This window comes from Aythya fuligula, chromosome 13 (genome assembly GCF_009819795.1).
Source record: "Aythya fuligula isolate bAytFul2 chromosome 13, bAytFul2.pri, whole genome shotgun sequence".
In the NCBI taxonomy this organism is placed as follows: Eukaryota; Metazoa; Chordata; class Aves; order Anseriformes; family Anatidae; genus Aythya; species Aythya fuligula.
This window is the reverse complement of record NC_045571.1, coordinates 11,886,147-11,898,167: the sequence shown is the minus strand read 5'-3', so window position 1 is coordinate 11,898,167 and position 12,021 is coordinate 11,886,147.

The window sequence follows — 12,021 nt, the reverse complement described above, 5'->3', positions numbered from 1 at the left end:
TACAACTGCTTGGAAGATAATTATTTCCACTAAGATGCTGCTACTTTTTGCAAAGCATATATGTTTCCATTTGCAATGATCCTATCTAACGTCTGCATTTATATCAAGATATTAGATGGGGGACAGGTAAAAATAGTATGATGAAGTTGTTGCATTCTTTCTGTATGACATATTCCTTATTATACCTTGGTCTACATCTATGTTATGAATCAATCAAAGGGGAGGGTAATACAAAGGAGGGATGCACAGACAAAATAAAGGACAAACATTCAGTTCCTTCAGTAAAGCAGACAAGCCTCCAAATAAAGGTTGTCAGATTTGTGTTGAGGAGGAGGAGAATAAGAACATGAAAAATATCGACCATCCATAATAGTTAATATGAGTTATATACATGGATAGCTCTCTGAAACTGTCAGGGACCTCTTTGTAGGGACCTCTTTGTCCAGGGAACAAGATGCCCCAGGGCTTTTAAGTCAGACCATCCAACCATGAGATACCAAACCCTGTCAACAACTGAAATGAGCACAATGGTTATGAAGGGAAACAGGAACTAGGGCACACAGATAAATTCAGTAAAACCATCTTGAAAACACCAGAGCTAAGAGATTAGCAAGCTAGACAATACTTTTCCTCCATGCTGTCATGGCAGACTGTTTAAAGCCTGTCAGATGCTCTTCTGGGAATCCCTTTGTAGATATACTGAGAGCAGAGGGAGAGCAGGGAATCAGTCAATACTTAATAACTTTATTACTCAGACAATACTATATGAAATTAATAGAAAATTATAATTACATTTGGGAAAAAATGTTTGTCTTTTGCAACAAAAATCAGATAGCTTAAAGTACTTTGAAAGGTTTTTCTCTTTTAAATATTTAAGAGGCACACACCTGTGCTGAAGCTGTTGCAGAATTCTTGAGAATCTCTGACTACCAGAGAGTTTCCAGAAATACTTTCAGCCAAGACTGAAAGTTTTCTTTTTTCCCATCTCACTTTCTTTTTCAAATCATGTGCAAAAATGCGACCACACTGAAATCATTAGCACCACCCACCGGGCAGATCTGTTTGGCACTGTATGCTCGCTCTCTCACAGACAGTTGGAGTCTATCTGGACACCAGGAAAGAGGCTTCCAAAGCACCAGCAGCCTTACACTGCACAAACTGCAGTAAGTTTCTTTCACATGGAAGAAAGGAAATTTCAAAAGGAAGCCCAGGAGCACATTTGCTTTTAGCTCCTACATCACATTCTTACAACTACTATTGGAATGCTGCACACCTATTGGGAAGTCCAACATTTTAAAAGAATTGAACATGAAAGAGAGATAGAAATAGCCAAAAAGCATTTGAGAGGTAGAGAATATCCTTCACAGTATGACACCCAAAGAGCTTCTTACAGAAAAACTAGTACTGAGCAGTTAGTGACCTGTAGAAGTGCACAACCTTCCCAGAAAATGTTGAGTACTGAGTTCGGTTTTTGGCCCCTGACTAGAAGAAGGTTATCGAGTTGCTCAAGTGATTATAGAGAAGAGCAGCAAAACTGGTGAGGGAACTAGAATACAAGGCATGTGGGGAGTAGCTGAGAAAGCTGGGACTGTTAAATCTGGAGAAAAATAAGGCCAAGGATGGACTTCGTCACTCTCCACAATGACCTGAAAGGAGGCTGCAACAAGATGGATCCATATCTTTTCTCAGGCTTCAAGTGATAAGACATGAGGCAATGGCCTCAAGCTGCACCAGGGGTGGTTTAGATTGGATATCAAGAAGAATTTCTTCATGGTAGGGGTAGTTAGGCATTAGAACGGGATGCTGAAAGACATGATGGAGTCATAATTCCTGAAGGCTTTTAAAGGACTTGTGGATGTGGCTCTTTAGAATAAGGCTTAGTGGTGGACTTGCAGTGGTAAGTGGATGGTTGGATTTGATGATCTTAATGGTCTTTCCCAACCTAAATGACTCTATGTTTCTAAGTCTAACTATCAACATATACAGCATCAATATACCCTAAATAACAGCAAAAGCAAAGAAAAAAACATCACAAAGTTACTGATTCCGGTATTAACTTACAAATTAATAGACTTACAGTACTCAAATACCACGCATTGCTTGGAAGATTGGGAGCACTTCTTTCATTGCTGTTCTGTATCTGTCTTCCTGCAACAAACACCCTGAAGGAAATAATTATTTTGTACCATCTTCCCTCTCAAACACAAAGCTCTGAATAGCAATATAAATTTAGTTTTCTCAAAGAAGTGGTAATTTGCCTGTCTTTGCTTATCTTTATCCTCCAAGGAGGAAAGGAGAGCAGTGGTACTCTCACAAGTTCATTTGATTGGCAAATGCCTGAAGTCTTCTACTGATCTTTAAATGCACTCTGAATCTAATAAAATCTTTGACACCAGCACTGGAATATTTCATACACTGCAGTTTAATTTCATTCCTTATTTATCTGACAACTGCCAAACAAGTGGATATTCCATGAAAACTAATACAGCACTAAATGAGACATGAACCATTCATAAAATACTGTGTGCACATGCATGCATGCCAGCCCACATATCCCACTATTTCTTTATGAAGATGTCTGATTTGTTTTAAATATTCTGACTGGAAACACTCTGCTTCAGAAATCTCTCTACAAATACACCCAGGAGGAAGTTTGACACATAAAGCATAAACCCTTTGGTATCTAGACTTAGTCCTGCAGAGGAATCATCTGTAGCACTTTAAAAAAAATAAATAAATCTTTTTGCATACTGCTGTTTCTTAAACTTGTATTTTATACTGTGAACATAAGACATGAGAACATCACAAATTGGTGTTATACTACTGCTTGAAAAAACACATCATGCCCAGATGTACAGAGAAGCCTGGTTTACAGAACTGAGACACCAAAAGTAATCGTTTCCTTCTGCTCAAAAAAAGGCTACTAGACCATCCAAACATCAAGAAGAGAGAGAACCAATGGAAAAGAGATCAGAGGAAATAAAATAAATACCTGAAAAAGTAAAATATGTTATATAATTTATCATGAAGAACTGGAAAGTGTGGTTTGCTCTACTGGGCAAAAAAAAGAGAGGGAAAGGCAGTACTAAATCAGCCTTGCTTGCTACAGAGTCACACAATATTCGGGTCAGAAGGAACTGCTCAGAGAGCTGCTCCCTGCCACAGTACACCTCTGTTTTTCCAGAGGCACGTATCCAACTTGACCTTCACTGATGAAGCCTCTACAGTTTCCCTGAGCAATAAATTCAGACGCTTTCATACTACTCCCTTAAAAAGTTTTCACCTAAAATACAGCTTAAATCCTCCTTGTCAAAACAAAAGACTTCTCCACTTGGAACACAGAAACAAAAATACTGTCCTCTTAAAGTAACAGTATTGCCATACTTCCCACCAACTTTCAGGTCTTGATGTTAAACAAGCCCAGTTTGTTCAGCTTTCCCTGACAATCATTCTTTCTAGCCATGAGCCAGTTCATATTGCTCATTTCCAGGCCCCTCCCAGTTTTCTCCCCACTCTCCTGATGTTCCAGCTTTGTGTATTGTGCACGTCTAATCTTCTAGGCTACTTCTCCATTTATCCCGCTGCACAGCATCTGCCTGTTTCAGAGCAGCGAGGCACCTGGTCTCCCAAGCAGCTATCATCCAACTGTGCACATCCGGCCCTGTCTCTGCCACAGCTACCTCTCCAGCCACTCACCAGCCCACAGTTGTGCAGTCGATCATTGCTGCCCTGTTGTCATGTCTGGCACCTGCTAAACTGCATCCTCTGGTTTCAGAACATATTTAAAGCTGTCAAGACAAATTGCAGTTTCTGGTTCTGTTTTCCAGTGTATATACATCCTTGCCAATGGTCTATTCTCTATAACAAGAAGAACACAAGATCAGATATTAAGATATTTCCAAACAATTATAATTAAAACTCTTAGGGAACCTGTAGAAACTCCATGCTGGTGGTCCTTAGGAAAAAGCTAGCGAAACTTCTGTTTGAAAGAAAATAGCTACAGTTAACTATGCTTAGTCTGGAGAGATGACATAGATAGCTGGTTGAACTTCATAGGACACGAAAGCAAGGGTTCTTGCTCTATTCACACATTCGTTTAATATATTGTTGCTGTGTGTCAGAGTGACAATTTGCAGAGCCCTGTTGTGACAGCTGTCTCATCAGCAAACACTCCAAGCACCAGTGGAGCTTAAAGGAACATGTGGATGGAGCAAGAGTCCTTGCTTTCATGCCCTAAAGGGCTCCCAAATTTCTCTGAAAGTGACATTAATTCCCAAGGGGGCAGGGGAGGAAGGAGGATGGATACTGTTTCCAGGGAGCACTTGACTGTGCTTGCAGATGCGAGTGGAGGTGCCCTTGTGTTTCCACATCATTTGAGCTTTTGTTTCCCACTCCTTACTCTGCTACTATTCCTTCAGGCCTCAACCAGAACAGAACTTTTTTTTTTTTTCCTCCCAGAAATACCTCATTCCTGCAGATTGATGGGTTTTGTCTTGATGCCTAATCCCCACAAAGTCATACTTCTCTTTCAAAGGAAGGCTCATACTTCACTCATAATCTAAGGCTACATATATTAATAATATACAAAAGCCATACAAACACCTTTAACCTGCTGGAAGCAATAACCTATTGATTTAACATTTTGCTCACTGCTAATAATAAAAGAATGAAACCAAGCCACTACATCACAAACTGTCACTAGCAGCTCAGAACAATGAGATCCCTTTTGGATCAACAGAAGCATGGTGACTCCAGTAAACTCCCATTTCATACCTGCACTGAACTGCAGACAGTACTGCAAGTCACCTCCCTTCACCAGCTTTCAGCCCTCACCCCACCTCCTATACCTGCATATGACCAAGTGCAGTCAAAGAGCACTAAGCACAGATTTGGTAATGAAAAGGTTTTGAGTCACGTAAGTGCTTGAGTTTTGGATATGTCAATTGGTATACTTACAAACAGGACATAAAGAAGTCTAAATCAAAGCATATGATCTCTGAATTCAGCTCTGAAATTTTAAAATAGCCTTCTTGTCGCCCTAGAACACCAAACAATCATGCCCAAAGCTGGATACACATTCTCTCTTTCATCAATGAATCTTTGCTCTTGCCTTCCTCTAATTGACGCATTACCTTGAGTTGTCATATCCCATTATACGCAATGTGACATAAGATGACATGAATAATGCATCCTACTTTGATAAGAACAAATTCATCAGATTAGCTTTGGGGAAAAATAGGAAAGCAAAAGTGTACTGACCAGTAGTCAGTACACAGCTTGAATTACATTATATTATTAACAAGTTGACTGCCTCTCTCATTGAAAAACGACAAAAAAGCCAAAGTGAAAAAGAAATTTATTTCCTTGGGAAAAAAAAAAAAATAGGAAAGCTTCCACAGACCTTCTGTCCCTCCCCCCAAATCCTACAAAAGTCAAATTAGTCACTTCAGCATTGGTTGATGTTGAGCTATTTGTCACCAGATACTAACAGACATACCACATACTTCTTTTCAAAAGTGAAGGACATGAAGAAAAAGGACCTTCTTTACTGGCTGAATCTTTGACTAAACAGATACCACCACCACCACCCCATACACTCCCTCCACCCTATTTTTGTATAAACTGGATGTCCACAGATACTGGAATGTAGCCATTAAATAGAAGAAAGTCAATTAAATTTTCTGTTAATTAAAATCTGAGCTAGTGAGCTTCATGCCTACTTGTGGCGAGGAAGAATAGCACTTAGCAAATAACAGCTTCCTCAGAATTGCTCTTCATGGCCAGCAGCCTGCTGGAGTGGTGAGCACATGGTAGGAGTGGGTGAGTTCTCATCTCTTTATAAGCACATATATATTCCCTCACTCAGAGTAAACATGAGAAATTTTCTTATAAGCTCTCTGGATTCCCAGTCTCTGTATTCCCATCCGGTTTGTGGGACCACATGCAGACTAACCAGGGAAGGAATCTGGCCCCCTGCTTTTATTTTTACCCATTGTGCTTTCACCATACCTGAGTGAGTGAGAAACCGTAGGTTTCCTTGAGACAAAAGGCAGGAGAGGGAGCTACAGTTTTCAGAAGAGTATATCTTTCAAGATACAGCATCTGTCCTTTCTGTTTCTTTCGACTGGTAGGGAATTTGGTTTGGGCCAAAGTCACTGTTACATTAGGAATGAGAGCAGCCTAATGTGACACTGTACCCAGAATGAATGTGGCAGAGTGACTTCAGCTCGTTCGTTCTTAGGGGTGATATTTCAGACCACTCGATCCATGATGCGTAGTAGGCAAATTTACACTGATGCAGTAGGTGACTTTAATTTCATTTATGATCAGGTCATACTGTTGCTTGGTATAACAGAATAGGTTTTGGCTGGAGCCATTTAGTTTAAAGGATTAGATAATAAGGATTATATAGCATTCATAATCAGAAATAAGTTCTGTTAGGATTTTGCACAGCAACATTATTAGTGCAGCACAAAATCTCAGGACATCCAATTTGATAATCCTTCACATTTGAAGGCAGCTGAAGCAGCATCTGATTTAGAGACAATTAACTTTCAACTGAGACAGAATGATATCAGGGAGCAGTCAGAACTAAAACCTAATCTTTCTGATATATATGAATTTCAAGAATTTTTCAGCTTGAAAATTGTTGTCGCTGCTATAAACGGGATTCCAGGCAGATGTATAGGACTGACAGATTTCCCATATCACAAATATAGTAGCTGCAAATCCTGCTCAAATAACAACCTTGATCCCCTCACTTTCTAGACAGTTACTAAAATATGAAATAATCTTTTTAAAGCTTCCTCAGGTTCTTCCCCAACTTCATTACTGAAATCATTTGTCAAATCTTAATGAGCAAACTAATCATCTCACTCTTCCTGTTCAGCTATAGCAGGTCTTTGTCTTGTTTACATGGCAGTTCATGCCCAGATTTAGTCATAACTGTAATTCACATTAATACGTGGCATTTTCAGAAGAATGTGTATATTCCTCAACACTGATCTACATGTTTTAAAATCTTAGGTTCTTCCTGAGGCAACACCGAGAATGATATGAACAGTAAACTTGTTTGGGGACCACAGAGCTGGGCGGGTAGAGGTGGTGGTTGTGGCTGTCTGCCTGCTGCCAGGCAGATGGTACCGATGCCTCCCTGATTCCACTTCCCTGCAGCCAGAAGGTCTGCAGGACTCTTGGACAGGAAGACACTAGCTCTGCCCTAGCTAATATTGAAAAATCATTTCTATTTAAAGACTACTTATTCTTTTCTAACATACACATGCCTACCCAGAAGAGCTTGGCACCTGGCAACTGGATTTACTGTTCTAAGGTAGGTTTCTGTCCAGCTTTTCTAAAAACTGATAGCATATACCCACATTTCTGCATGAATCTAAGGATGAAGCCATATCTCTGGTAATGCTGCAGATGGGCTCAGTCATGCACAGTGGTTGGCAGCTTCAGAGCAGTCCCTGCCTTTTCATGGAAGCAAAACTGAAAACAGTATTCAAAGAGCTCAGCCTCCTGAGCCAGGTATTCTAGGAAGACTTTGGCTTTGCTAGGAAACCCCAACCCTGCTCTGATCTGGGTTACTTTCAGCATGAAGCTGCCAACACAGAAACTGCAAACAATGTGGCTTCACAAGAAACTCCAGCATTAATTCAGAGAATCTATGCTAGGTCACCAATGGTTTTCCAGTGAATGACATGCCCACCCTCATGCCCTTGCTGTCACTAAAGTTGTCAGTGCTGAACATGGCTTTGAACACCTGCACTGCCTGTCAGTAACCAGCCTGCTGGTGACACAGAACCACTGTGAGCATCAGGGACCTACAGAGCTTCCAAATATGAGAAAGTGGGTAGAGGTTCAGCAGCTGAATGCCTGCTGTAGGCATCCAAAATGAGCAACACATCGCCAACGAATGCAGCAGAAATAAACTGCAAGAGACACAGTGGAGTGAAATAAGAACCAGAGATGAGCAGAAGGGAGATTTGTTGTGATAGAAGCATAATGTGTAGAGCATGGGACCATATTTCAGACCCTGGCAGTCTCATCTAGACAGAGGATTTAAACCACATTTATTAGCATGTACCAATTTTAACCTTTTAGTCCTTTTAGCAAGTTACTGTGTTAACATCAGCTAGTCTGTGGCACCAACTGCTGCTTCCAAAGCTGAGAAGGACAGAAAGCCCACCAACTTTGTGAGATGTACTGAGGGGACAGAGGGCTGCAGCTGTCAAGAGAGGTTGTGGGGGATCCAAGCACACGTCTTATATGAGTACTGCAAGAAGGGCAGTTTATAGCATTCCTTACATACAGTAGTACACAGAAAGCTCAAAACTGTAAATCTGCATCAAACTTGGCTTCAACACAAGTCTATTTGTGATGCAGTGGCAGCTAGACTTTGCAGAACTATTTAATAAAGAACTAGCTGAATTCTCAATGAGTATATTTATTCCTGTCATTCATTAATATACCTGCTGGCTAAAAGTGACAAGGGACTTCCAGCATGGCTAATATGTTCTCTGTAATGGAAGAGTCAAGAATTACTGTATTCACTTTAGAAATACATTATCTATCATGGCTGGTGCACAGCTGTCTGTGTTCCTAACTCACTGGTAATTAATGTCACTGAGAAGTAACGTTAATCCCACATACTGACAGAAAGCAGGGAGCAAGTCTCCTGGAATTTATGTCCTTCTCTCCCCTTAGCAGGGGGAAATTTCATGTTTGGATTGATTCAAGGGAGCTGAGATAATAACAGGACTTGGAAGGTGATTCTCTCATGTCTGAAATAAGAAATGAAAACCAGAAGTCCCAAGAAGACCGGCTGCAAAGGTATTAAATTTGCCCAGTCTCAGTGGAGATAAGGATGGCAGTCTGGCACCTAAATATACCTGTAAACTGCTTATTGGTTCTGAGATATTTTCCTCCTAATATGTTTGTCTGGAATAAAGAGCAACATTTTATCAGGATAGGCTTGTTCTTGCCTAAATGGATCAATACCCCTGAGGAAGAGCTACAGGGCTATCCTTGTGGAGGTGACTGCAATGGACACCAGAAGTCTCCATCACATGGATGGAAAGTGCTGCTAGAAAGAGTTCACCCAGAGAAGCAGGACTGGATAGTCAGAGAGTGATGCTTTGAGGATGTACAGCAAGAAGGTCTAAGCAACAGATAGACAGTAAACTGCAACACCCTCAACAAGAAGCAGCACAAACCTGCCTCAGAACCACTCTAGCCAACCCCTGTATGCATGCAAGAAGTAGCGAGAAGCCTTTTTTAGCTTTCTGTAGCCTAGAGGGTTTTTGGTGCAGCTGACGACCTGTTTACTAGTGATTAGCAATCAGTTAGTCTTGGAAACACTAAGCAATTATAATAATTTTACCCTGAAGCTATTCCAAATCTCAAAATCTCCTAAAGACTCTCAGGTTTTTTGGATTCCCACAAAGCACATTGTTTTCGCAAAGCACTGCAGCTTTACCATGCACAGTAAGTAACATCACATTTCCAGTCCTCTCTGCAAACATCATCCTGGAAACAACTACAGGCAAATCCTCTGCAGTTCCAGTTTTGGAAGCTTTTGCTCCACACTAGCAAGCATCCAGCCATTTAGGTAAGGACCCACCTGCCCAAAGTGAGCTCAGGAGGTGTCAGACCCACCAACAGCTCTGGGGCTAACCAATGCACCAGGTAGTTACTGTAGGGACTCCACATCCTGCAAAAAATACAGTCATGTAGTTTCTGTCAGTAACATTTATTTAGTAGATTGGAAACATGGGAAGTCACGAGACAATTTCCTCAGTCTAAATATGCTGATACTTCTTCAGACCTTCCAACATCAGACATTCAAAAATCTACACCATTTAATGGTGGTTATAAAGGAGAACATATATAGCCATAAACCCATCCTTCAGTTCTAAATTGATCCTCCAGAGACACACGTGTGTGGTTTTGTGTTTACTGTCACGTTACATTAATACATTCACTTAAAAGATAAAGCTAAGGAAAAGATTTGACCTCTCTTCTTATAGGTAGTCAGAATGCAAATCACCATGGAAATCAAGGCAGCAGATTACAAAGTGTGTTGGCTGAGTGGATGCGTTACAGCCAAGAGGGACAAATGTGTTCTGCTGTTTGATTTGTACATTACAATGAGTTTTAGTTGATACAACTGTAGATGATACTGTGAGAGTTCTTAAAGAGAACTCTTAAAGAGTTCTTAAAACCCCATTCCCTAACATATTTCTTTTCCCTGTCATGAAAGCAAGCAGAAAATTCTAGAGGATCTTATTTTCAGAAATCAGCCCTGTCTCAAGAAAGCAAGGACTTGGCATCCAAAAACAACACAAACATCCAGCTGCATTTAAAGAGGGGGTTTTACTGGCCAGAGCATTTACCATATAATTACTTTGGATTCAATAACCAGAAGAGCGATTGATGTTAAAATTTTACTCTGATCCAAGCAAGTTACAGGCACTGAGGCTACTCTCCAAGGCAGCACAATCAGCAGTAAAATCACATCCAGTTGAATTCATTTGCTCTGTGCATACAGTGCTACCTAAGATGGATAGAAGAAACAGAATTTCTCTAGCTGTAGAAACTGAAATCTCAGTATGAATGACAAGGGCAAGATTTAGAGGAATGCTGGGCTATTCCCACTGTAAAAATAAAATTAAAAAAAAAAATCAAAATACTGTGGAGCTGCAGAAAAAGCACCACTGGCTGGTGTATTTTGCTTTTAGCTTTCAGGGATGAAATCAAATGCCTCAACGAAGAAAATACAAAGAGAAATACCTACTTTATGCAATGAACTGCTGTCATACTTCAAAAATCTTAACTTGATCAGGAGAGACAATATTATTTAAGTTCAATTCAGCTCTTAATAAAGTTTTTATTATATTCAGAGAGCTCCTCACAGTCTGAGAAATAAATTTTTTTTTTAAGTGATTCTCTTCTCTCCACACTTAAGATAGGCAGTCAGGGGAAGGACACCCAAGGACAAGTTTTCAGAGCACATTTTTCAGGACTGCTCCAATTCTAATCTACTTTTACCTCCCAACACAAGTGCTTCATATTGAATCATGTTTGTTCATAAAGTTCATAAGCAATTCTGAAAAACGAAGGATAATTTAATTCTTTATCCTTAATTAATGATACTACAGTGTGAACAGGTATATTAGCATATGCACCAATTGATTTAAGTGTTCCTAAATTTATTCAAATAAAAAAAAAAAATAAAAACAGCGCTGCTAAATTTCTTGTTTGTCAAATCTTGATATTAATACATGGAGAACAGCAAAGGATAAATTAAAAAAAAAAAAAAAGTGTTATTTATATATATATATGTATACATGTGTGTATTTATTTATTAAATTATTAACAGAATTGAAAGGCTCATTCATCATTTACTGGTTGAAATTTTGTTACGGAATCATGACATTTCTCTTAAAAAAAACAAAACTGAACAAAACTACTCTGAAGATGCATATGAAACTATTGTCTTGAGGGGAAATAAGTATTTACCTAGATAACAGCCTTTTGGCAGAATACAATGCAGGAAAGCTAACAAAACACATTATGTCTCATGGACTTCTTTTAAAATTACTCTAATTAAAATAACTCTCTTCATTTTTAGCTATCCACAGTGTCAGATAGGCTGAATAAATGATGGAAATTATGTTCCTTCCACCCCCCTATCCCCCCCCCCCAAAAAAAAAATATAATCCACATAAATACAGGGATATTTAATTCATAGATGCTTAAAAACACAAGCCTCTGCACTTGCTCTCATCTATGTTTCTTCCCCAAGAAAAGCAAATGTACATGAAAAGGCAGGGAAAGTAGGTCTGCAAGAAGCCTACCTTTCACCTCTTAGGACTTTCTTTTGCAAACCCTTCAAGTTTTTGTGATAGTAGGCTATATGAAAAACAAATACTGCAGAGAAACACCTTTGATTGTTGCAATTCACTGACTATTTCCCATATCTCTCATTATCTGGGAGACCCCAGCATTTCTCAGAGT